This window comes from Schistocerca serialis, chromosome 12 (assembly GCF_023864345.2).
Source record: "Schistocerca serialis cubense isolate TAMUIC-IGC-003099 chromosome 12, iqSchSeri2.2, whole genome shotgun sequence".
NCBI lineage: Eukaryota > Metazoa > Arthropoda > Insecta > Orthoptera > Acrididae > Schistocerca > Schistocerca serialis.
Genome location: NC_064649.1, coordinates 165081594 through 165105266, shown reverse-complemented (window position 1 = coordinate 165105266; position 23673 = coordinate 165081594). Strand labels below are relative to the sequence as shown.

Sequence of the window (23673 nt, the reverse complement as noted above, 5' to 3'; positions counted from 1 at the left end):
AAATTCAGCATTGGAGAGGAGGGTGGAGGGTAAAAATCGTAGAGGGAGTCCAAGAGTTGAATACACTAAGCAGATTCAGAAGGATGTAGGTTGCAGTAAGTACTGGGAGATGAAGAAGCTTGCACAGGATAGAGTACCATGGAGAGCTGCATCAAAACAGTTCAAAAATGGTTCAAATGGCTCTGAGCACTATGGGACTTCTATGGTCATCAGTCCCCTAGAACTTAGAACTACGTAAACCTGACTAACCTAAGGACATCACATGACACCCAGTCATCACGAGGCAGAGAAAATCCCTGACCCCGCCGGGAATTGAACCCGGGAACCCGGGCGTGGGAAGCGAGAACGCTACCGCACGACCACGAGCTGCGGACCGCATCAAACCAGTTTCAGGACTGAAGACCACAACAACAAAACTTCAGAGTGACTGGTCAGTAGTAAATGGCCATCACAAGACCCACTACTTCTGAAGAAGATATTTTTACAAATATCGAAACCTTGGTCAAGGACTACTAAATCTTTGTTTCCAACTGGTTGGCTGATTTTTCAACCTCTTCACATTTACAGACTTGCTAATTCGGTCATGTTTTTTAATGAGCAGGTAGTGAATAGAATTGGGGAGACAAGAAATTTGTGGCACAAGATGCCTAAAAGAAGGAATAGGTTGATAGGACATATTTAGTGTTGGAGGAAAAGATGTGTGGGAGGGAGTAGCTGGTGGGGGAGGCGTGAGGGGGGGGGGCGGTAGGTTAAGAGACTAAGAGAGTACTCTACTGCATTGGCTCCTTACTTAGCTTGCGTTTATCGCGAATCTCTTGCCCAGCGTGAAGTCCCGAGCGACTGGAAAAAAGCGCAGGTGACGCCTGTATACAGGGTGTTACAAAAAGGTACGGCCAAACTTTCAGGAAACATTCCTCACACACAAAGAAAGAAAAGATGTTATGTGGACATGTGTCCGGATACGCTTAATTTCCATGTTAGAACTCATTTTAGTTTCGTTATTCCACCTACGCTCAATGGAGCACGTTATCATGATTTCATACGGGATACTCTACCTGTGCTGCTAGAACATGTGCCTTTACAAGTACGACGCATATGGTTCATGCACGATGGAGCCATTCTCCAGGGCTGCATCAGCGCATCAGGGACTCCATGCGACGGAGGGTGGATGCATGTATCCTCGCTAACGGAGGACATTTTGAACATTTGCTGTAACAAAGTGTTTGAAGTCACGCTGGTACGTTCTGTTGCTGTGTGTTTCCATTCCATGATTAATGTGATTTGAAGAGAAGTAATAAAATGAGCTTTAAAATGGAAAGTAAGCGTTTCCGGACACATGTCCACATAACAATTTTCTTTCTTTGTGTGTGAGGAATGTTTCCTGAAAGTTTGGCCGTACCTTTTTGTACCACCCTGTATAAGAAGGGTAGAAGGACGGACCCTCAAAATTACAGACCAATATCCTTAACATCGGTTTGTTGCAGGATTCTCGAACATATTCTCAGTTCGAATATAATGACTTTCCTTGAGACAGAGGAGTTTCCACGCATCAGCACGGCTTTGGAAAGCATCGCTCCTGCGAAACGCAACTCGCCCTTTTTTCACACGATATCTTGCGAACCATGAAGGAAGGGTATCAGACGGATGCCATATTGCTTGACTTCCGGAAAGCGTTTGACTCGGTGCCCCACTGCAGACTCCTAACTAAGGTACGAGCATATGGTATTGGTTCCCAACTACGTGAGTGACTCGAAGACTTCTTAAGTAATAGAAACCAGTACGTTGTCCTCGATGGTGAGTGTTCATCGGAGGTGAGGGTATCATCTGGAGTGCCCTAGGTCTGCTGTTGTTTTCTATCTACATAAATAATCATTTGGATAGTGTGGTTAGCAATGTGCGGCTCTTTGCTGATGATGCTGTGGTGTACGGGAAGGTGTCGTCGTTGAGTGACTATAGGAGGATACGAGATGACTTGGTCAAGATTTGTGATTGGTGCAAAGAATGGGAGCTAACTATAAATTATATAAATAAATGTAAATTAATGCAGATGAATAGGAAAAAGAATCCCGTAATGTTTGAATACTCCATTAGTAGTGTACCGCTTGACACAGTTCGATTAAATATTTGGGCGTAACATTGCAGAGCGATATGAAGTGGGACAAGCATGTAATGGCAGTTGTGGGGAAGGGGGATAGTCGTCTTCGGTTCACTGGTAGAATTTTTGGAAGATGTGGTTCATCTGTAAAGGAGACCGCTTATAAAACACTAATACGACCTATTCTTGAGTACTGCTCGAGCGTTTGAGATCCCTATCAGGTCCGATTGAGGGAGGACATGAAGCAATTCAGAGGCGGGCTGCTAGATTTGTTACTGGTAGGTTTGATCATCACGCGAGTGTTACGGAAATGCTTCAGGAACTCAGCTGGGAGTCTCTGGAGGAAAGGAGGCTTTCTTTTCGTGAATCGCTACTGAGTAAATTTAGAGAACCAGTATTTGAGGCTGACTGCAGTAAAATTTTACTGCCGCCAACTTACATTTCGCGGAAATACCACAAACATTAGATAAAGGAAATTAGAGCTCGTACAGAGGCATATAGGCAGTCATTTTTCCCGCGTTCTGTTTGGGAGTGGAACAGGGAGAGAAGATGCTAGTTGTGGTACGAGGTACCCTCCGCCGCGCACCGTGTGGTGGATTGCGGACAATGTATTTAGATGTAGATGAATACAATAAGCAGATTCAGGAGAGTGTATTTTACAGTGGTTATTAGGAAATGAAGAGGCTTGGACAGGATATAGTAGAGGGGAGAGCTGTCTTCGGACTGAAAACCAGAACTATGAATGGAACGGGCAGAAACCGTAGTAGCCTATCCCGACTCTGCCGAGCAGAGCGCGCCCTCCTCCCTGGCCGGGAACGCCGACTCCCGCGCCATATTAGGGCCGGGACGCAGCAGAGGGCCACGTGTTGCTGCTCTCTGCTCGCTGCCCATCGCGGAGCTCCGAGCCGCCAGTTGCCGCCGTCGCCGCCAGAGCGTGCTGGCGGCGGGCACGCGCGCGCGCACGGCGCGTGGTGGGGGGCGGGCCGTGGTGAGGCGGTGGGGGGAGCGGGAGGCGTGGCCTAGGCGGCGCGCGCCGCGCCAGACGTCTCTATTACCAGTGGCCGCGGCGCGCTTACCCCGCCGAGTGCGTCCGTCTGTACGTGTGGCTGCCCGGCTCCTGGCTTTGTGTCCGGCGCTTGCACGTGTGCTGTGCGGCAATGTTCCCTCCACGGCGACGATTCTGCCCTCTCTTCGACATCATGTTTACTCAGTGACGTGCGGAAATCTGTCACAGTCTCTTACAAGAGTAACCCAGTATCCACAACAACACAACGCTCTACACGTCCGTTACCTCGGCTAATAAATACCGCACTCTTCCATCTCCGCTCCTTCAGTGCCTTTAAAAGAAACAGCTCTGTATGTTTTCTCCGGCATAATCTGGTTTTCTACGACTGAGTGAATAAATATACTTGAACTGATATTTAATAATCCTAACCCGTGGCATAATAAGGAACAAGAGATAAACACCTTGCACAGAACAAAATTCGTCAGTGCTCCACAGACGAGCATTCATTTCACCACCACCACTAAAATCGCCACAAATTCGGAATACTTCGATTTCTCCCCAATCGAGAACAGCATCTGTTTTTACGAGAGACGACGTTAGTTGAATTTCACATGCAGTTACGTACGAAGCAGCTGACGAATTCATTCGTTTGCGCAAGTGTGACGTATTACGGTTACAGCTTAATGTGAAGACGGTCGGTCACCTCAGGAACGACTGGCCAATCCTAGAACACGGTGGAGTGTAGAGATACGTGTGGGAGTAGGTCCCGACGGTGAGGTTTCGTTTCTTCGGCAAAGATCAGAATTTCCGCCACTCCTCGCACGAGCCACAGGGTCCCAAAGAAATAAAGGCTGCTCGCAAAGGTGTTTCGGATTAGTGTCAGTGCCAGAGAGGTGTGGCGTGTGATTGAGTCTGCTAAACACAGCTACACAAGATCATCCGTCGGCCGTCGCCTCTTCTTTCGCGTCACCTGCTTTGGACAGCACCGAAGACGAAGAAGAGACCTCAGTGTGATTCGTCCTGCTGCCGAGGATCTGCAGTTGGAAGTCTCTTGGTTCGAATCTGGCCGCTGGCGCCGCTCGGAAAGTCCCTGCAGCCGCGAAGGTAGGATCAGCGCGCAACATTTTTCTTTTTTTTCTTTTTCTTTTAAGGTTATTATCCACTACGGACGTTCAACACTATCTCTGTGCTGAATAAAACATTCCAAAAATGACCCCAACCAGTCACCTTTCGTGACGGTAACAATTTTTTTTTATATTACAGTTACCGCTGTATAGCTGCCTGGCGACTCGCCATTAAATGACAGACTGTTCTTAATGACGAGGCAAAACACATCCTATGGCGGGGCCTTGTACAGAATTTTTGGTATCCATACTGTACTTATAACTGCAACGTGAAAACACAAAAGTTTCCCGAGGCGATTTGAGCACTACAATCAATCCCACGGATGCAGAAAAACCTTCAGTAATGCCATCAAGTCGACTTTATCACATAAATAACTCCCGATACCTCGCCACGTTCAAGCTTTATATATATGTAATTTTTTTTTCTGCCTGGCTGCAGCTGCACAAAACCCCTGCAATACCAGAAATAACTAGGAAGCGTGTAGCATCTGCTGGAAAACGCGAATTGTAAAATAAAAAATTCCTACCACCACAATAGGCGATGTAGTTGTAGTTACTTCTGAACACCTTTCTTTCTCCATAACTTGTCCAGTCTTTTGAGCTTCAGTTAACCGACTGGCGCAGTTAACATATAATTTTCATAATTTTTAACATTTTTATGCAGCGAAAGCAACTGATTTTCTTTATATAAGAATATACAGCCTATAGTTGCAGGTTAACTTTATCGTTTACCTAGGTTTCAACGTTAGTAATAACGTCTTCTTCAGAACATAAAATATTGTTTAAATGTTTGTCTAATGGCTTGTTTTAGGCAAACATTTAAACAATATTTTATGTTCTGAAGAAGACGTTATTACTAACGTTGAAACCTAGGTAAACGATAAAGTTAACCTGCAACTGTAGGCTGTATATTCATATATATATTATTTTCACAACGGTGTCTGTCAAACATGCCTACTTTACAGTTATACACGTTTACAGCGTCTTGAAAAGAGTTTATAAGAGGACCATCAACATATTTGCAACTTTTACAACGGAATGTAATCGAATTAAAGTAGAATGATGCAGACGGAATGAAATTAGGAAACGAGACACGAAAAGTAGTGTACGAGTTTCGCTATTTGGGTAGCAAAACTACTGACCGCGGCCGAAATAGAGGGGATGTAAAATGAAGAAGCAGAAAGGGCGTTTGCCGGCCGCGGTGGTCTAGCGGTTCTAGGCGCTCAGTCCGGAACCGCGCGACTGCTACGGTCGCAGGTTCGAATCCTGCCTCCGGCATGGGTGTGTGTGATGTCCTTAGGTTAGTTAGGTTTAAGTAGTTCTAAGTTCTAGGGGACTGATGACCACAGATGTTAAGTCCCATAGTGCTCAGAGCCAAGAAAGGGCGTTTCTGAAACGGGGGAAATTGTTAACATCGCAGGTAAACCGGGGTGCCGGGAAGTTTTTCTGTATTTTCGTCTGGAGTGTAGCACGAACGAAACTTAAAGACGCGAGAAGCATTTCAGACAACAAAGTGAAGAAGCCTCTCAATTGTGGCGCTAGAGAAGAATGTCGAAAATTAACTGGGTTGATCGATTAAATACTCAGTGGGTTCTGCATCGAACTGAGGAGAGGGTGGGGGGTTGAAATATATGTGGCACTGCTTCAGAGAAAGGTATCGGTTGACCGGACACGTTCTGAACCATCAAGGGATCGGCAGTTTGTTAGTGCAGGACTCTTCGTGCTCTAGGCAGTCACAGCTGTGGAAACACATCTTCATAAATGAAGAACCGCAACTGCTATTAAATTATTCTTTATTAAAATGACCGGTTCTGCAGCTTATAGGGCGATCATTATTATTATTATAATAATAATAAATAGTTCTACATTCGGACTGACTGGATGGCAATGGTACAAGTCAAACATCAGACAATTGAGGGACATTATTGCTTACATGATGGGTTTCGGAATTTATCCATCATCAGATATCCAGGAGCGATTACTGCAGGTAGATAAGGCATTTCAAGTGAAACAAACATTAACAGTGCTGCAATTGCTCCTGGATATCTGATGAAGGATAAATTCCGAAACACGCCATATGACCGATGAAGTCATTCCTTGCCTGACGTCTGACTTTTACCATTGCGACACAGTCAGTCTGAATATAGAACTATTGATTGCTTAAATTTCAAGTTTGACACCGGATAACAAACTGCAAAAGAAATATTTTTTGGTGTGAAATAATTAAAAATTATCAATTTTCGGATTTTTTTTTTTACTTTACTTGTACTGTGGATTCTTGGTTCTTGCCAAATTTAGTGATTCTAGGTTAACGGGAAGTACCCTACATGTTTCGATGAGTGAGGTTGTTGGTATCGAAATGCGTGACTTAAACAGCCCGATCTTTTGAGTGCATTGAGTTGCAAGCTTCAATTTATTCGACCACAGACTGTAGGCCTTCGTGTGTAATATAAATTCAACTGGATAAGTCTATACTTTCCTGAAAGAGTGGGCTTTTAACAGTTGGACAGACAGAGAGAGAGAGGCAACAAGGCTATCCTATAAAGATTCCTTTTTTTTCGATAGAGCAACGGAACCGTGAAAATTGAGAAAAAAGAATAGTACTGCCTATACCCTAGGTATTAAAAAATGTTGTGCTCACAATGAGTTCCTGTAAATGGACGACGTGACATTCTCAGTCGAATCAAAATAAGACGTTCGTGGGAAGGAGGATAGTCAGAGAAGTGAGTAGCTCTCCACCCCAAATAGCAAGGGATGCTGCAACAGAAAACAAGAGAACCAACAGCGCCCAAGTCATATTCGCGCCTTAGTAATTACTTTTCCCCATTTCTTTTCTAGTCAGGTGTGTAGCTTAGGGTGCAAGTGTAAGCTGCGGAACGGGTCGTTTCAGTAAAGTATAATTTAACAGCTGTTGCCGTTCTTCGTTTATGAAGAAGTGAATGCAGGGTAGTGTGGCGTGATAAAAATTGTTAGACGCGGGCCAACGCTTGAATACAGCGAGTGGGCTGTAAACGAGGGAGTGCCTCGCAGTAGTTACTAGGAGACGAAGTAGTTCGCACAGACCGACTACCTTGGAGAGCTGCATCGAAACAGTCTTCGGACTGAAGACGACAACAACATTCAATATAAAACCTCTGTGTGTTACTACTGCGAGTGCCTGCTACCACAAATAACTTCTTTTGCCGTCTACAAATACGTCCACTATAAATGTAGTACTATGCTCGTCTTCCGCAACTGTAAGTACATCTGTTGGAAAAAAAATCAGCACAAAAGAAATTTTATTTCTTTATCGATTTCAGGCACCTAGTGACCTTCTTCAGAAGATTGGCGTTACCGCATTTTCAGCTTGTCAGAAACAAGCTGGCATATGCAGCATAGTACCATACTACACATTGTAATGGTACTTGAATTACGTAACCATTACGGCACCTCAACTCAACCTCTCGATACCAGTAATATCCTCCTGTGTTTCTGTAAAGTAGTTGACATATTTCTGAGTTAACATTCAGATTTGATTTCATTAATGTAGAGGTACTTTGATACATCGATATGTTTATATTGCAATGATATTATTCTTATGTGTATTCTTTCTTTTGTCACTATGATCTTTGTCATACTTGTAACTCTGGTTTTTGGGCGCGTAAGCGATTATTAGTTGTTAGAGAGTCGGACCTTGAGAAAGTCCAGTCTTGGATGTCATGTTGGGAAGACGCGTAACGTAGTCAGCTTATAAAATGTGAACTTTAACAGTGAGGAAGATGTTTTCAAGTATGTTTTGTATTGCGAAGTGATGTTTTGTGTGTTACGCGATATTGCAACAAAAGCAATAAAAAGGAAGTGTAACTTAAATTCGGAGTGCTGATTACTTTTTTTACATCACCATTGTGCTAACTTTCTAAGGTTTAATCTTCAAGAATGGTTTGTCAAACACATCTATAAAACTTTTGAATATCGCAGAATAAAACCTAGGCCTCTTTGCATCCGAGCTTGGAATCATCACCACCTAGATTTTCGACGATTGAGCCACGATTTCACAACGAGACCAGCGTGGGAAACACGAAAAGATGAGTGGCTAGTTTATTCCTAATTACATGAAATGACTTTATTAACTGTGCTCTAATGACGCCTGCCACACAATAACTTTGTTGTTGCCCGAAAATGCAGTACTTAGCAGCGTGAGCAACACCACAACCATTATTAAATTTTGACCTTCGTTTGGTAGGGTTGTTAGAACGTGCAGGTAACATATGTGGACACCGAACAAGTGCAGGCATCCCGCAAGTTCTTGTACGACTTCCACCCACGCCCTCACACCGTATTAGCAAGCCCGCCACTGCTGCACAGTTTCCGAATACCTGTGGGAATCAGACGTACGTCCTGATCTCTCAGCCCCCCCCCCCCCCCCGATCCGACCCCTTCTCTTCGCCTCTCTTTCTGATATTTGTTTATTGGGTAATGGAGACCTCTCTAGCTCCTAGATCTGTGAGGAAAATACACTAGCTTGAATGGCAGTATTTCGCACAGTTTTAATCTGCAAAGAGCGTTCTTTACAAAGTTTGGAGTGATTCACATTGTGTACGACTGTTCTAATCGTAAGCTGATGAGCAATAAATACAGCTTTCCTTTTTTCTGTTAAAACAGACTGAAAGAAGGAAAATAAAAGAACGCACTGTTGTGTGTACAATTTCTTTATATTTAAGGAGAAAGAATGTATATGGGAGAAACACTTTATCTAGCCGTTAGTCACGATACCGTATTAAGAAAGGACTGCGAGAAAGGAAACGAATCCACACATTTTCGAAGAATAGGACAGCATTTTTTTGGACTGTTGGATTTAACCTAAAACCTGTACATTATTTTTTTTCTTTTTTTTTTCTTTTAAAGAGATATGCTTATTTGCGTCTGAATGGCTATCAGAGTATCGTGTAGAAATTGGAAGTAATCGGTGAAGAGCTTTTCTAGATTTTTGCTGTATACTCTAAAAACCATTCGGATGGACACAGGCATATCTGTTTTTTATGACGCTCGCGAATAATGCCACAATTCCAATCTTGTGAGGAAGGGCATTATGTACCTGATATCGGAGAAGAAATAAAATTTCTCTTATCCAGCTAGTTGCTGGTGTTTTCAACAAAAAGATATATATATAAAGAACGTAAAGGGTGAAAGAATTGAAATCTCTCTTCATTTCAGACTACTGTGTACGTCTTCTGTGATCATGTTTGGCATCCGTATCAGGCGAGAGTAACGGCATACAGCGACAACACGACGGTCAAGCCGAAACTCGCTGACAAAATTTCGGAGGCTGCTGAGCGAAGTTTTCAGAATGTGATGCTATGAAGGATCCGTGGTGTCGGGTGGCTAGTTGCAGAGTAGTAATGTGATTAGGAATTCTTCGTTTTGCTGCCGAAATTACCTTTTTTTCTGCGAAAGTACCTTCACAGCAGTTGAATAGGCTGTAATATGAGAGCGCTCAAACGGTGTAGCACAGAACACAGGGCGATGCCGTTGTGCTGGCTGCTCTTGCACTGCGTTGAGTGAGGTCACACACGAGCTCAGTTACACACTGGCCAAGACTTCACTAGTAATACAATTAAGCATCGTCAACGGCAAGTAGCGCCAATGAATGGAAACAAGTTTGTTTCCAAACTAGACACGCAGCGTACACGGTACATGTTTGCACTGCTGCGCAGGTACTTTCAAAGCAATGCAGGTGTAGAGCCGCGCGGCGCAAGAAGTGGATTTACTCAGTTACCAGCTATCGGAGAATAGCGGTGCTTCAAAGCAAAGTATTTGGGAACTATTGCTGAACCAGCTGCGATAGTTTGTAGCCGGGTTTCGGGTTCACCTTCTGCATAAAAATCGCAATATGAAAGAAAAGTTCGGTGGTTTTTTAAAACTTAGTCGTGTTTCAGGTACGAGCGGATGGTTGTTCTGGTAGAGTGGTTATGAGAGCACTCTCCAGCGTGCTACTACCCGTCCTCCCTCCACAATCAACGAATAAAAAATTCCATTGAACATATTCATTTTTAAAATGACGCCGGCCAGAGTGGCCGAGCGGTTCTAGGCGCTACAGTCTGGAACCGCGCAACCGCTACGGTCGCAGGTTCGAATCCTGCCTCGGGCGTGGATGTGTGTGATGTCCTTAGGTTAGTTAGGTTTAAGTAGTTCTAAGTTCTAGGGCACTGGTGACCTCAGAAGTTAAGTCCCATAGTGCTCATAACCATGTGAACCATTTTTTTTAATGACGAATGTCAAATGATCGTTTAGTTTTTGTAGGTGTTTTATGAAAGCAAAAAATAATGAGTCATGAAGACAGTCGGCGCGCTTATTTCTAGCAACCTTTTTTTTTTAAAGAATGATGAATCAGTTATGCGCGCATCGCGAGTGCTACCTCCAAGTGTCTGTCAGAAAAGGAAGCCGAGGAGCCACACGGCGGCCAGCCGTTCTTTACACAACGCGCTCCCCCTGCCCACCTCACGCTGCACCCGCAAGCTCAGCCCCCGTTTAGAAGCAGCAGAGTTGAAATGCGTGCACACTACACTCTGTCTCCGTAAACTTGACTTCTACACTGCTTGCTTCTGAAGTGGCAGAAACTGGAAGACTTCAGACTGCCAGTGCTTCGTCTCTGACCACTCCCACTAATAATGATGATAATAATGCAGCAACAAATGGTCAAACCCGGTACAACATAACAGGCATGCACGGTGGACACAAGCAGAAACAGACTCATACAAGATGATACCACAAATGCCCGAAGTGATAATTTTGCAACATGAAGTCACCCGAGCAATTAAGTCTACGCACTATTGGAAAGCCCCTGGAAAAAATAAAATAACAAATTTCTGGCTAAAGAAGTTCACCTCAACACATTCACATCTAACTAAATTATTTAACAGTTACATTGCAGACCCATACCCATTGCCTGATACACTCACACATGGAATAACTTATCTGAAAGCTAAAGGTCAAGCAGACACAGCAAACCCAGCTAAATATCGCCCCATAACATGCCTACCAACAATATACAAAATATTAACTTTAGTCATTACACAGAAATTAATGACACATACAACACAGAACAAAATTATTAATGAAGAACAAAGATGCTGTTACAAAGGAGCACGAGGATGTAAAGAGCAGCTGATAATAGATGCAGAGGTGACATATCAAGCTAAAACCAAACAAAGGTAGCTACACTACACATACACTGATTACCAAAAAGCTTTTGATAGTGTACCCCACTCATGGTTACTACAAATATTGGAAATATACAAAATAGATCCTAAATCGATACAGTTCCTAAACATAGTAATGAAAAACTGGAAAACCACACTTAATATCCAAACAAATTCAAATAATATCACATCACAGCCAATACAGATTAAGTGTGGAATATACCAAGGAGACTCATTAAGTCCTTTCTGGTTCTGCCTTCCTCTGAACCCACTATCCAACATGCTAAATAACACAAATTATGGATACAATATTACTGGAACATACCAATACAAAATCACACATTTGCTATACGTGGATGATCTAAAACTACTGGCAGCAACAAATCAACAACTCAACCAATTACCAAAGATAACAGAACTATTCAGCAATGATATAAATATGGATTTTGGAACAGACAAATGTAAGAAAAATTGCATAGTCAAGGGAAAACACACTCATTGGATAACCACAGCAACTGCATAGAAGCGATGGAAAAAACAGATGCCTATAAATATCTAGGATACAGACAAAAAATAGGAATAGATAATACAAATATTAAAGAAGAACTAAAAGAAAAATATAGACAAAGACTAACAAAAATACTGAAAACAGAATTGACAGCAAGAAAGAAGACAGAAGCTATAAATACTTATGCTATTCCAATATTGACCTACTCATTTGGAGTAGTGAAATGGAGTAACACAGACCTAGAAGCACTCAATACACTTACACGATCACAATGCCACAAATATAGAATACATCGCATACATTCAGCAACAGAAAGACTCACATTAAGCAGAAAGGAAGGAGGAAGGGGATTCATCGACATAAAAAACCTACATTATGGACAGGTAGACAATTTAAGAAAATTCTTTATAGAACGAGCAGAAACTAGCAAAATACACAAAGCAATCACTCATCTAAATACATCGGCTACACCACTACAATTTCATAACCACTTTTACAACCCTTTAGATCACATAACATCAACAGATACGAAGAAAGTAAATTGGAAAAAGAAAACACTACATGGCAAGCACCCATATCATCTAACACAGCCACACATCGGTCAAGACGCATCCGACACGTAGCTAAGAAAAGGCAATATGTACAGTGAGACGGAAGGATTCATGATTGCAATAAAGGATCAAACAATAAACACCAGATATTACAGCAAGCATATTATTAAAGATCCCAATACCACAACAGATAAATGCAGACTTTGCAAACAACAAATAGAAACAGTAGATCACATCACAAACGTATGTAGAATACTAGCAAATACAGAATACACCAGATGACATGACAACGTAGCAAAAATAATACATCAACAACTTGCCACACAACATAAATTAATAAAACAACACGTTCCCACATATAAGTATGCACCACAAAGTGTACTGGAGAATGATGAATACAAATTATACTGGAACAGAACCATTATAACAGATAAAACAACACCACATAACAAACCTGACATCATACTCACCAATAAAAACAAGAAATTAACACAACTAATCGAAATATCCATACCCAATACAACAAATATACATAGAAAACAGGAGAAAAAATTGAAAAATACATCCAACTGTCTGAGGAAGTCAAGGACATGTGACATCAAGATAAAGTTGACATTATACCAATTATACTATCAACTACAGGAGTCACACCACACAATATCCACCAGTACATCAACGCAATACAGCTACAGAAATCTGTAATTATTGATACATGTTCAATTACCCGAAAGTTCCTAAACGCAATACCGTACAGCTAAAAGAAAGTCACGCTTGATCACTTTTAACGAGACATAACGTCTGAGACAGGAAAGAAATAATAATAATAATAATCTATAGCCACAAACCAACCATATCTAGCATTTGCGGACGACCTGGCAATACTAAGAGAGGACGAGCAGATTGCAGTCAGACAGCTGGAAATACTCAAGGAATATCAGAAAAATTAGGTTTACAAATTTCATTTGAGAAAACTGAATTCCTTTGTTCAAATACAGAAATTGCAAGCTTCAAAACAAAATATAGTGAAATTAGCGAATCCCCATTCTTTAAATATCTTGGAGAATTCATGGAACCGGCAGGCATTGAAAAAATCTCACAGCAGCATCGCCTCCAAAAAATTAAAGAGAATTAAGGGTTAACGCAAAACCTCTACAACAAAAAGTCAATGACAAGAGGGGCAAAAATTCGACACTACAATACTGTCATACAACCAGCAATCCTCTACGCAAGTGAAACCCTAACACTTAACAGGGAACAACTTGAAGACATCAAAAAAGAAGAGACAAAGATCATCAGGAAAATTCTGGGCCGAAGACATACCCGAACAGTTACAGGCTGCGATCAATTAAAACAGAAAAGTTTTCAAACATCTAAATTGATATTAGGAAAAGGCGAATGAAATTCTTTGGTCATCTCAGCCGACTAGCAGAAAAATCGATTGGCGAAGGGAGTAATAGATTATGTACTCTCACTTAAGAATTCCACACCGTGGCTAGATGAAATTCCAAAGGACATAAATTAGGCATACATAAGGCCAGCCGACATTCTAGAGGGAGAGAGACCTTCAGACACAAAGTAAACAAATGGGAAGTTATATCAGAGCAACAGCACAGACCAAAGTAGTCGGATAAGCGTAAACAAGTAGTAGAAGAACAAGAACAACTCAAAGAAAAACTGATCGCGTTATTTGCTTAACGTCTTCCATTTCTGGCGAGATTTCGCCTATAATAATAAAAATAATACCACAGGTCTGCGACATAAAAATGGTTTCAAATTTATTAAGTTATTTTTATAGTGTTTTCAACAGTGATTTCGGGAAAAATAGTGAAAAAATTCCATCACGTATAGTTATTTCACGAACTGCTTGTCTAGTTTTACTTTTTCGATATTTCATCACTTTAGTGAGTTTGAATTTTGGTTTTTATGATCTCCATAAACCGTTGTTTAGCCGTTTTTATGCTAGATACACATAAAATAAAGTGTGATTAGGAGAAACCGGCAGTGTTTTCGTGTCAGTCGCGCTGCCCCTTCCCCCGCCAAGCAGTGAGCTTCTGCTGTTGTCCTCAGTTCACAGCACCTCTTCACTCTCTACTGCTCGCGTGTTATTGTTTCTGGTGCTTTAAAGTTGTGACTGTTGTCGTGTGTTGTGAAGTTGTTTTAGGGACAGTGGACAATGGCTACCAGAGGATGTATAAACTCGTCAGATTGCTTCTGCTACATTTGTGGTAACTATACCGTTAAAATGCAACAAAGAAACATTTCCAATTTTGTTGAAAAAGTATATTTCGCGTATTTTGGTATAAAGTTAGGTGAACAAGATAATCATTGGGTCCCATTGTTCAGTAAAATAAGGTTTTATAACGTTGGAAAAAAATCTGATGAATTGCCTAAATTTTGTTATTATGCCCAAAAATACTCCTTTTGTTGTGGGAAAACCTGACCAGATAGAAAAAAAATCGATTGCATTTTTTAAATCAGCGCTGAAAAGTACATAAAAGACAGTTATCAAATTTCAAACAACTTTTAAAAAAAATTTTTTTTGCAGACCTATGTAATCTATACCCTACTAGTATATAAAGGCGAGTCGTTATTTAACGTTGTTACCAAAAATGTCGAAATTTGTGAGACCTTCATCGATTTACTTCAGAGTTTTAAGCCGTAACGTGATAAACTTTTACACGGATATATAACATGTATGTAATATATACAGAGTGGAAACGTTGTTATCAACGAACTGGAAAAGTTGCTGACCGATTTGCTTCAACTTTTTAAACGACGAACATTCTTAGGGCACTATGCTTGTATTTATCAATATATATCATACGTAAAGAGAAATACTGTTACCAAAAGCCTCAAGTTATTTACAGATTTACTTCGGATGCTTTGGCGATACTGTAATGAACATTCAGCACATAGGATGGACCTATACATATATATAGCACACTTCCCCTTTGTACATTACGTATATATATACATACGTAATGTATAAAGGGGAAGTGTGCTACTAAAGTTCTAATTCGGATGGACGTGGGATGTACGTAGACATTTTTAATATATAAATTATAAATAAGTAAGGAACGTGTACGGCGGAAGCGTTGTTACAAAAGTTGTTGACCGATCTACTTGGAATTTTTATGCGATGAACGTATGACAGAGGCTATGCATGGCTGGGGCTACATGTTTCTCGTTTCCATTCCTCACTCCAAGGAGTGGAGCGAGCTGTTCGAGAACGCGGTTACGTTTAGCCAATTGTCGGAGGGGCCCATATTGGGGTGTAGGTGGGGTATCCGATTGGGAATAAATGGAGGGGGCTTGGCATTTCCGGCATATGTCTTACAACGATGGTAAGCCTCCCGAAAACTCTGGTCGGAACCGGAAGATTGGAAGCTTATTAATGTAGCCAAACATTTAACTTTCAAAACAATAATATGCAGGTTTTCTGTTAAAACCGACTCCGAAAAATGCTTTGCTGTGCTCTTCTGCGAAAATGTGTGCGTTTTGTTTCCTCGCTGTGAGTTTTAAATACGATAGGAAGGTATTTAAATATATATACGAAGACAGTAACTTGTTCTCGAAAGAACAGTTACTGTTGATGACCGTGCAGCTTTTCTCTGGAATAAATGATGACTGATTGACAACCTCAGCTGCCGGCAGGTGTTGTTGATACACCTCGATGTGGAAAGCTGAAAATTTGTGCCCCGACCGGGACCCGATCCCGGGATCTCCTGCTTACATGGCAGACGCTCTATCCATCTTCTTCTGTGCGAACGCGCACAGGTTGCCCAAACTCTTACGGGAATCGCCAAAGCGTGCGCGAGTAATGAGTGGGTGGGCAAGTGTCTATAAGGTACAATACATATGTAGAATTATGGACAGTTGGGAATGTGAGTCTCATGGGAAGCGTGCAAGGGATAAGTCCCTGCAGTCGCGCTATTTATCTGTTGTCCTCGGTGGCTCAGATGGATAGAGCGTCTGCCATGTAAGCAGGAGATCCCGGGTTCGGGTCCCGGTCGGGGCACACATTTTCAGCTGTCCACATCGAGGTATATCAACAACACCTGTCGGCAGCTGAGGTTGTCAATTAGTCATCAGGTATTTAAATCACTAAACAAATTGTTTCTCCCATTTATACTCTTTCCCATTTTGTACATATTTTTAAACGAAAGTTGTATTCACGAGAATGCGGTGTTTTGTTTTCCTCCTCACAGCTGGCTTTCACAGCAAACAGCGAAGTTGCGTTTGTGGCTCATAAAATGACTCAGAGCACTGTGGAACTTAAGTCCCCTAGACTTAGAACTACTTAAACCTAACTAAACTAAGGACATCACACACATCCATGCCCGAGGCAGGATTCGAACCTGTGACCGTAGCAGCAACGAGGTTCCACACTGAAGCGCCTAGAACCGCTCGGCCACAGAGGCCGGCTGTGGCTTATCGGCTTATGATTAGAATACTACTACTACGTAATTTGAACTTTCAATAACAAGGATCAAAGTCACGGAGAAGGGCAGGAAGTCGAGGTGGACCGGGAAGAGAATGGGGTGAAGCACATTAGCAATTGCAAAGCATTCTCGACTTCACTTATAATAATAATAATAATAATAATAATAATAATAGTAATAGGATAAGGGATAAAGTTGACATTATAGCAATTATACTGTCAACTACAGGAGTCATACCACACAATATCCACCAGTACATCAACACAATACAGCTACATCCAAACGTATATATACAACTACAGAAATCTGTAATTGTCGATACATGTTCAATTACCCGAAAGTTCCTAAATGCAATGTAACATGTACCGTACAGTTAAAAGGAAGTCACGCTTGATCAAGGTCCGCGTCACTTTCCATTTTTAACCAGACGTAACGTCTGAGGAAGGAAAGAAACAGTAATAGTAACGTGCAAGCCCCCCAGCAGTCTAGTTGCCGTCCGATACTCACTGGCGTGCTGTCCTATCAGTTAGTTCCTTTATTGTTTTGAAGTCAATAACAAAGCAGTTTCTAGTCTGCTGCGCGACCTGTCTACAACTCTGAGGAGGCATTTTCATGAGATATTTAATCGTATGTAATGTACACGTCTCACTTCTACTGTCGTACACGCATGTTAGCAAGTATAGCGGGTGTCAGGAAGACGGTCGCCGTAAATTAATGTTACTATTTGAAAGGAAAAATAATACAAAATAGTGATAAAAGTGAGGATACCTTTAAAAAGTAATCTATTTTCGTGCCCGAACCACAATTAAACCTGCCCTGTTTTTTTTTTTTCATTATTATTTTCTGAGATTTTCCTTTATATGAAGGTTATTACATCTTTTACGTAAGATCTTAATGTATCTCCTCATGATGTCCCTCAGGCTTTTTCGAACTTTTATGTCTTCTTCCTTTGCGCCAAGTCTTCTCATTGTTAATCGTACATTTTGGAGTCAGGAAACCAAAGGGCGTCTTTTTCTCTTTTCCTTCCCATTTCAGGATAGTCTACCTCTGATTTTCAGTGTAACTCAAAAATTGACCCCAAATAACAGAAGGTAATTGACCTTCTCAATTTTATTTCCCTTTTTGTCGTCTGGATAGTTAATGAGGTGTTCTGTTTTCTGGTAATTAATCTTCAATCCCCACTTCCTGTATCCCATTGCTAATTGGTTACACACATAATTTGGATGCTCCCCGTCTTGTGCTATAACAACACGATCATCGGCAAATCGTAGGTGATGTGAACTAACTCCATCTTTAATTTCTAGCCCCACCCCATTGCTTTTACGAGACCATGTCTTAAGACTCATATCTATGTAGATTTTAAATAATGTTGGTGACATGGGGCAACCTGTTACAGTGTGTTACAAGGCTGACATGTTTTTTACCCTCCGGAGAATTACATTTTAGTCCTGAGGTGGTAATTACGCCAGGTTGGGAACAACTCTTCTATTAGAATACACTACTTGTAGAGCTTGCATAATTTGTTACAAAGATTTGTTTTCGGCAATATTGGGGGCACAGGAAGAGTCAGTAACTTCTGAAATCGCTTTTCGAATACTGCAGTTTGGTAAGTCTCTGAAACAATAGAAGTTTGTTGGCCTAAAAATTCGCCGTGCTAGAGGAACAAATTCAGATATCTGCCTATTTTCCCGGCGAAAACGGATCCCACAAACGGGGGACAACTGAAAACAAGACACGTAGAATCGGAAATACACGTCTTTACCCAAAACTGGTATTTAATATAACGCGGGTGCACGTCACACCTGGTAGCTCACTGAATTAGCTGCGGGTTGCTTCCCGGAGAGTGACATCTTTTTTACAAAGTTATACTCAAAAACACACAGAATTGCTACAAAAATGGAAATACTTACCGACAGGAAACTTCCGAAATCGTTATTTGTAGAGAATAGACACGACTTCCGTTTTTAAATCGCTGGTTTTATTAGTCGAACTGACCAGTTTCGGGCAGTGTCGCCTATCTTCAGATTATTTGCTGAATAATCAGTCCGAAAGAAATACTATTATTTTCACTGACGTTCTCTGAAACTTCAGATATGGCTGGCTGCTCTGGACCTGACTGTGGGAAGTCATCGCAAGATGGGCGACACTGCCCGACATCGATGAGTCTGAAATAAACAAAACAATAGCGATAGACAAACGGCAAGCAGGTCTGTTCCCCTACAGTGTTCTGCATCACTTGCTTCCAGTTCGCTTTCGGGAAATGATAACCTAATTTTTTTTCTGTTTCTGTTTTCCTTTCACTTTAAAAAGTGAAAAAACGGGACCCTTATGGAATGACTTATTCGTCCTCCTGCCCATTAAGACCCCTTTTTCCTCACGAACGGGTAGACATATCAAGCTGAAATCTGTCACGTACTGTCTTTTGGCGGTGAAACAAATTTAAGCTTGTAAGCCAATGCAGTCAATAAACGTGTAAACCTGTTCCAGCTTAAATGTAGACAGCAGGCATACCCGTCCCAAGGCCGTTACACCGCTGTTGGGATGTAATACTTGAAACTGAACGCTTAGTGTATGAGCAACATAACAGGTAAAATTCAAGACAGATAATATAGGAACTGTAGGTTAATTAACAACCCCAATAAATAACGTAATTCACACTCATACGACACTGCGCTTCCCACAATGTGCATAATAGTTTTAGTGTTTTTGTAAATAGTGTTGCCGGCCAGGGTGGCCGAGCGGTTCTAGGCGCTACAGTCTGGAACCGCGCGACCGCTACGGTCGCAGGTTCGAATCCTGTCTCGGGCACGGATGTGTGTGATGTCCTTAGGTTAGTTAGGTTTAAGTAGGCCTAAGTTCTAGGGGACTGATGACCTCAGCAGTTAAGTCCCATAGTGCTCAGAGCCATTTCTCTCTCTCTCTCTCTCTCTCTCTCTCTCTCTCTCTCTCTCTCTCTCTCTCTCTGTGTTACTATCCGTCTTTCCTATCATCTAGCACCATATCTTCTTAAAATCTAAATTTTTTCGTGTTTTCTTTCTTTCAATTTCTAATGTATTTTTTAATTTATTGTTACTCCCTTTATAATTCTTGAAAACAATAATTGTGTTTGCAATATGGAATATGTTTTGTAATCCACATGAAAAGCTGTAAAATGAACGACCTGTTACAAAATGTAAGGCGACAGGTCTCTAAATGAGCAATAAATCAAATCAAATCAAAACCAGATGAAATCAGTTAACAAATAGGGCCATTTACGTCACATATTTTGATACAAACTCACCCAACGGAACGTGTATGTTGCTTCCCGTTCACCCAAAATGATAAAATTTGGCAAGGTTTCACACTACAAGTGAACGAAAAAACTCCGAAAACCGCTAATCTGTAAATACATCGCATAAAATAGTTTTTACCGGTTGTTATACGTCTGTCTGTTCGACCATCTATTACGACGCCATTTTCTGAAGAACGGGCAGAGGTATGAAATTGAAATTTACTAAGGTGTAAAGAAATTAAAGCACCGATGTCAGTGCAATGAAAAGACACGTACGTGGTGGTCCAGCGGCAAAGCGCGTGCCTAGAAACGCCAGAGGTCGCACCACGGAGTTTTCAGTCTCTGTCTTAACGCAGCCCTCGCCTCCCAGTGATTCTACGGTGAACTGTAGCTCCCCTTTCACACGCAAGCCGCCGAAGTGGTGTCCACTGGAAAGCCTCGCGTTTCTGCCGTGCCGTGCCGTGCCCTGCCGGTACTTCTCATTGTCATTTTCCGCTATACAGTCAAATGAATGTTGTCTGTCACACTCTAATAACATGTCAACACACTTGAGCGTCCGAGTCAGTTGAACATTACCGATCTTTAATTCCTGTCTCAGAAGACAGACCGAAGAAATTCAAAGCTACGTTTATAGATTTTGTAGATTTAGAGAAGGCTTGTGACGACATTGATATACTTCGTTCGTGGTAAGAATAAACACTACACTGTACATTGTCCCGTGTTTGTTGTAATCTCATTGACTTTCGTTTCACGTGGGGCGGGAGCCAAGCTGGCCCGAGTACCGTCAAGTACGGTATAATACTGTCGTGTGACTAGGGCCTCCCACGGGCAGACCGGTCGCCTGGTGCAAGTCTTTCGACTTCGGCGACTTGCGTGTCGATGGGAATGAAATGATGATGATTAGGACAGCACAACACCCAGTCCCTGAGCGGAGAAAATCTCCGACCCAGCCGGGAATTGAACCCGGGCCCTTAGGATTGACAGTCTGTAGCGCTGACCACTTTTTTTCGTCTTTTTTTCCTTTTTTGTTTTTGTTTTGTTTTTTCTATCCATCTGTTTTCATTTTTTCTTTTCTTTTTTCTTTTTTCTTTTTTTCTGCTTTATTTTTTCTTTTTTTCTGTTTTAATTTTTATTTATTTATTTTTTTAAATTTAACTTGTTGATGTGGAAACGCGCTTCTTCTGAACGACTAACTAAGTATGCCCCTTCTGCTGCCTTTATTTGCAACATGGCTTGAATAAAAAATGGTTCAAATGGCTCTGAGCACTATGGGACGTAACTGCTGAGGTCATCAGTCCCCTAGAACTTAGAACTACTTAAACCTAACTAACCTAAGGACATCACAAACATCCTAGCCCGAGGCAGGATTCGAACCTGCGACCGTAGCGGTCGCGCCGTTCCAGACTGTAGCGCCTAGAACCGCTCGGCCATTCCGGCTGGCGCTTGAATGAAAATAAATGTAAATTCCATTGAGAAGTCATTCACATAATTGTTATGGAAACGTAACTGCATCTATAACTTTCTTTCTCCGTGCGTGGAAAAACGGAAAAAAGCAAACTCATTATTGCTGATAAGTAAAATTCTCTTCTTCAGAAAGGTAATGAATTAAAGTTGGCTTCTGCTGCTTGATTTTACACATAAATAACATAAATATGTCTTCCTGTGAAAAGAAGGAAGGAAAGAAAGAAACTAACAAGGGAACCTCCCCATCGCACCCCCCTCAGATTTAATTATAAATTGGCACAATGGATAGGCCTAGAAAAACTGAACACAGATCAATCGAAAAAATAGGAAGAAGTTGTGTGGAACTATGAAAAAAAAAGCAAAATATACAAACTGAGTAGTCCATGCGTAAGATAGGCAACATCAAGGAGAATGTGAGCTCAGGAGCGCCGTGGTCCCGTGGATAGCGTGAGCAGCTGCGGAACGAGAGGTCCTTGGTTCAAGTCTTCCCTCGAGTGAAAGCCGGCACGGTAGCTCAGCGTGTTCGGTCAGAGGGTTCAGCTACCTTCTGTAATAAAAAAACTGAGTGAACGGATCAACGAACAACCAGAACGAGTGTCATCGGACGTCCGCAACGAACAAAGTCAACGAACAATACAGAACAAAATGAGATTTAAAAAAAAGTGAAAACTTTACTTTCTTTATTTTCCTAAAGTTTTGATCTGCCCGTTCGTTCAATGACGTCTCTGTTCACTGTAATAAGTTTAGTGTCTGTGTTTTGCGACCGCACCGCAAAACCATGCGATTAGTAGACGAAAGGACGTGCCTCTCCAATGGGAACCGTAAAGATTTGATCGCAAGGTCATAGGTCAACCGATTCCTCCACAGGAAAACACGTCTGATATATTCTATACGACACTGGTGACGGCATGTGCGTCACATGACAGGAATATGTTGTCGACCCACCTAATTTGTACACTTGGCGAATGAGTAAAAAGATTCTTCTACCTTGCCCGATTTAGGTTTTCGTGTGAATGTGATAATCACTCCCAAAAAAGTAATGAAAACACAAGTGTGTGTCACATAAACTGCAACGAATGAATGCAACAGTCGCACAGTTTTCCCTGTGCTCTACCAAAACATAATGTTTTTAACGTTTTCCAATTTTTCCGTTTAGGCGTAGCGTCCCCATACTGCGACGCAGTTACCTCGCATCGGACGGACAGATAATAATCGTCTGAAAATAAAAAAATTAAACTTTTCACTCGAGTGGAGAATTGAACCAAGGACCTCTCGTTCCGCAGCTGCTGACGCTAACCACGGGACCACTGCGGTCCTGAGCTCATATTATCCTTAATGTTGCCTATCTTGCTCATGGACTACTCAGTTTGTATATTTTGCTTTTTTTTTTCCTAGTTCCACACAACTTCTTCCTGTTTCATCGATTGATCTGTGTTCAGTTTTTCAAGGCCTATCCACTGTGCCAACTTGTAACTAAATCTGAGGGGGGTGCGATGGGGAGGTTCCTGTTGTGGATTGGCAGGAGAGCCAACCCAGGACAACCAGAGGAAGCCGATAGGCACGCGTTTTAGCTCACGCAGACTGGCGTGAGGTCTGGAACAGGACAGGGAATTAGACTTTTAAAAAAACGGACGTAGCTGGTGGAATACTTAACTTTAATCCATTAATGATGAACGTCGGTCTGACGGTACATGATTAACAAGATCAATAGCAACTGATAATTCTAGGTCGTAGCAAATGACGTAGCTGAAGGCTATGCTAACTATCGTCTCGGCAAATGAGAGCGTATTTTGTCAGTGAACCATCGGTAGCAAAGTCGGCTGTACAACTAGGGCGAGTGCTAGGAAGTCTCTCTCTATACCTGCTGTGTGGCGGCGCTCGGTCTGCAATCACTGATAGTGGCGACACGCGGGTCCGGCGTATACTAAGGGACCGCGGCCGATTTAAAGGCTACCACCTAGCAAGTGTGGTGTCTGGCGGTGACACCACTGTGTCGTATGCTTCCCGCAAAACAAAGTAATATACACCGAGTGA

At 41.9% G+C, this 23673-nt stretch overlaps 1 long non-coding RNA gene across 1 annotated transcript in view; it reads left to right on the top strand.

Moving 5' to 3' along the window:
- Window positions 1–3170: 3170 nt before the first annotated feature.
- Window positions 3171–23673, top strand: part of LOC126428197 (uncharacterized) — a 721501-nt gene continuing 700998 nt past the window's right edge. The window contains exon 1 of the long non-coding RNA XR_007576793.1: window positions 3171–4205. This is a non-coding gene — a long non-coding RNA (uncharacterized LOC126428197). The remainder of the gene's footprint in view (window positions 4206–23673) is intronic.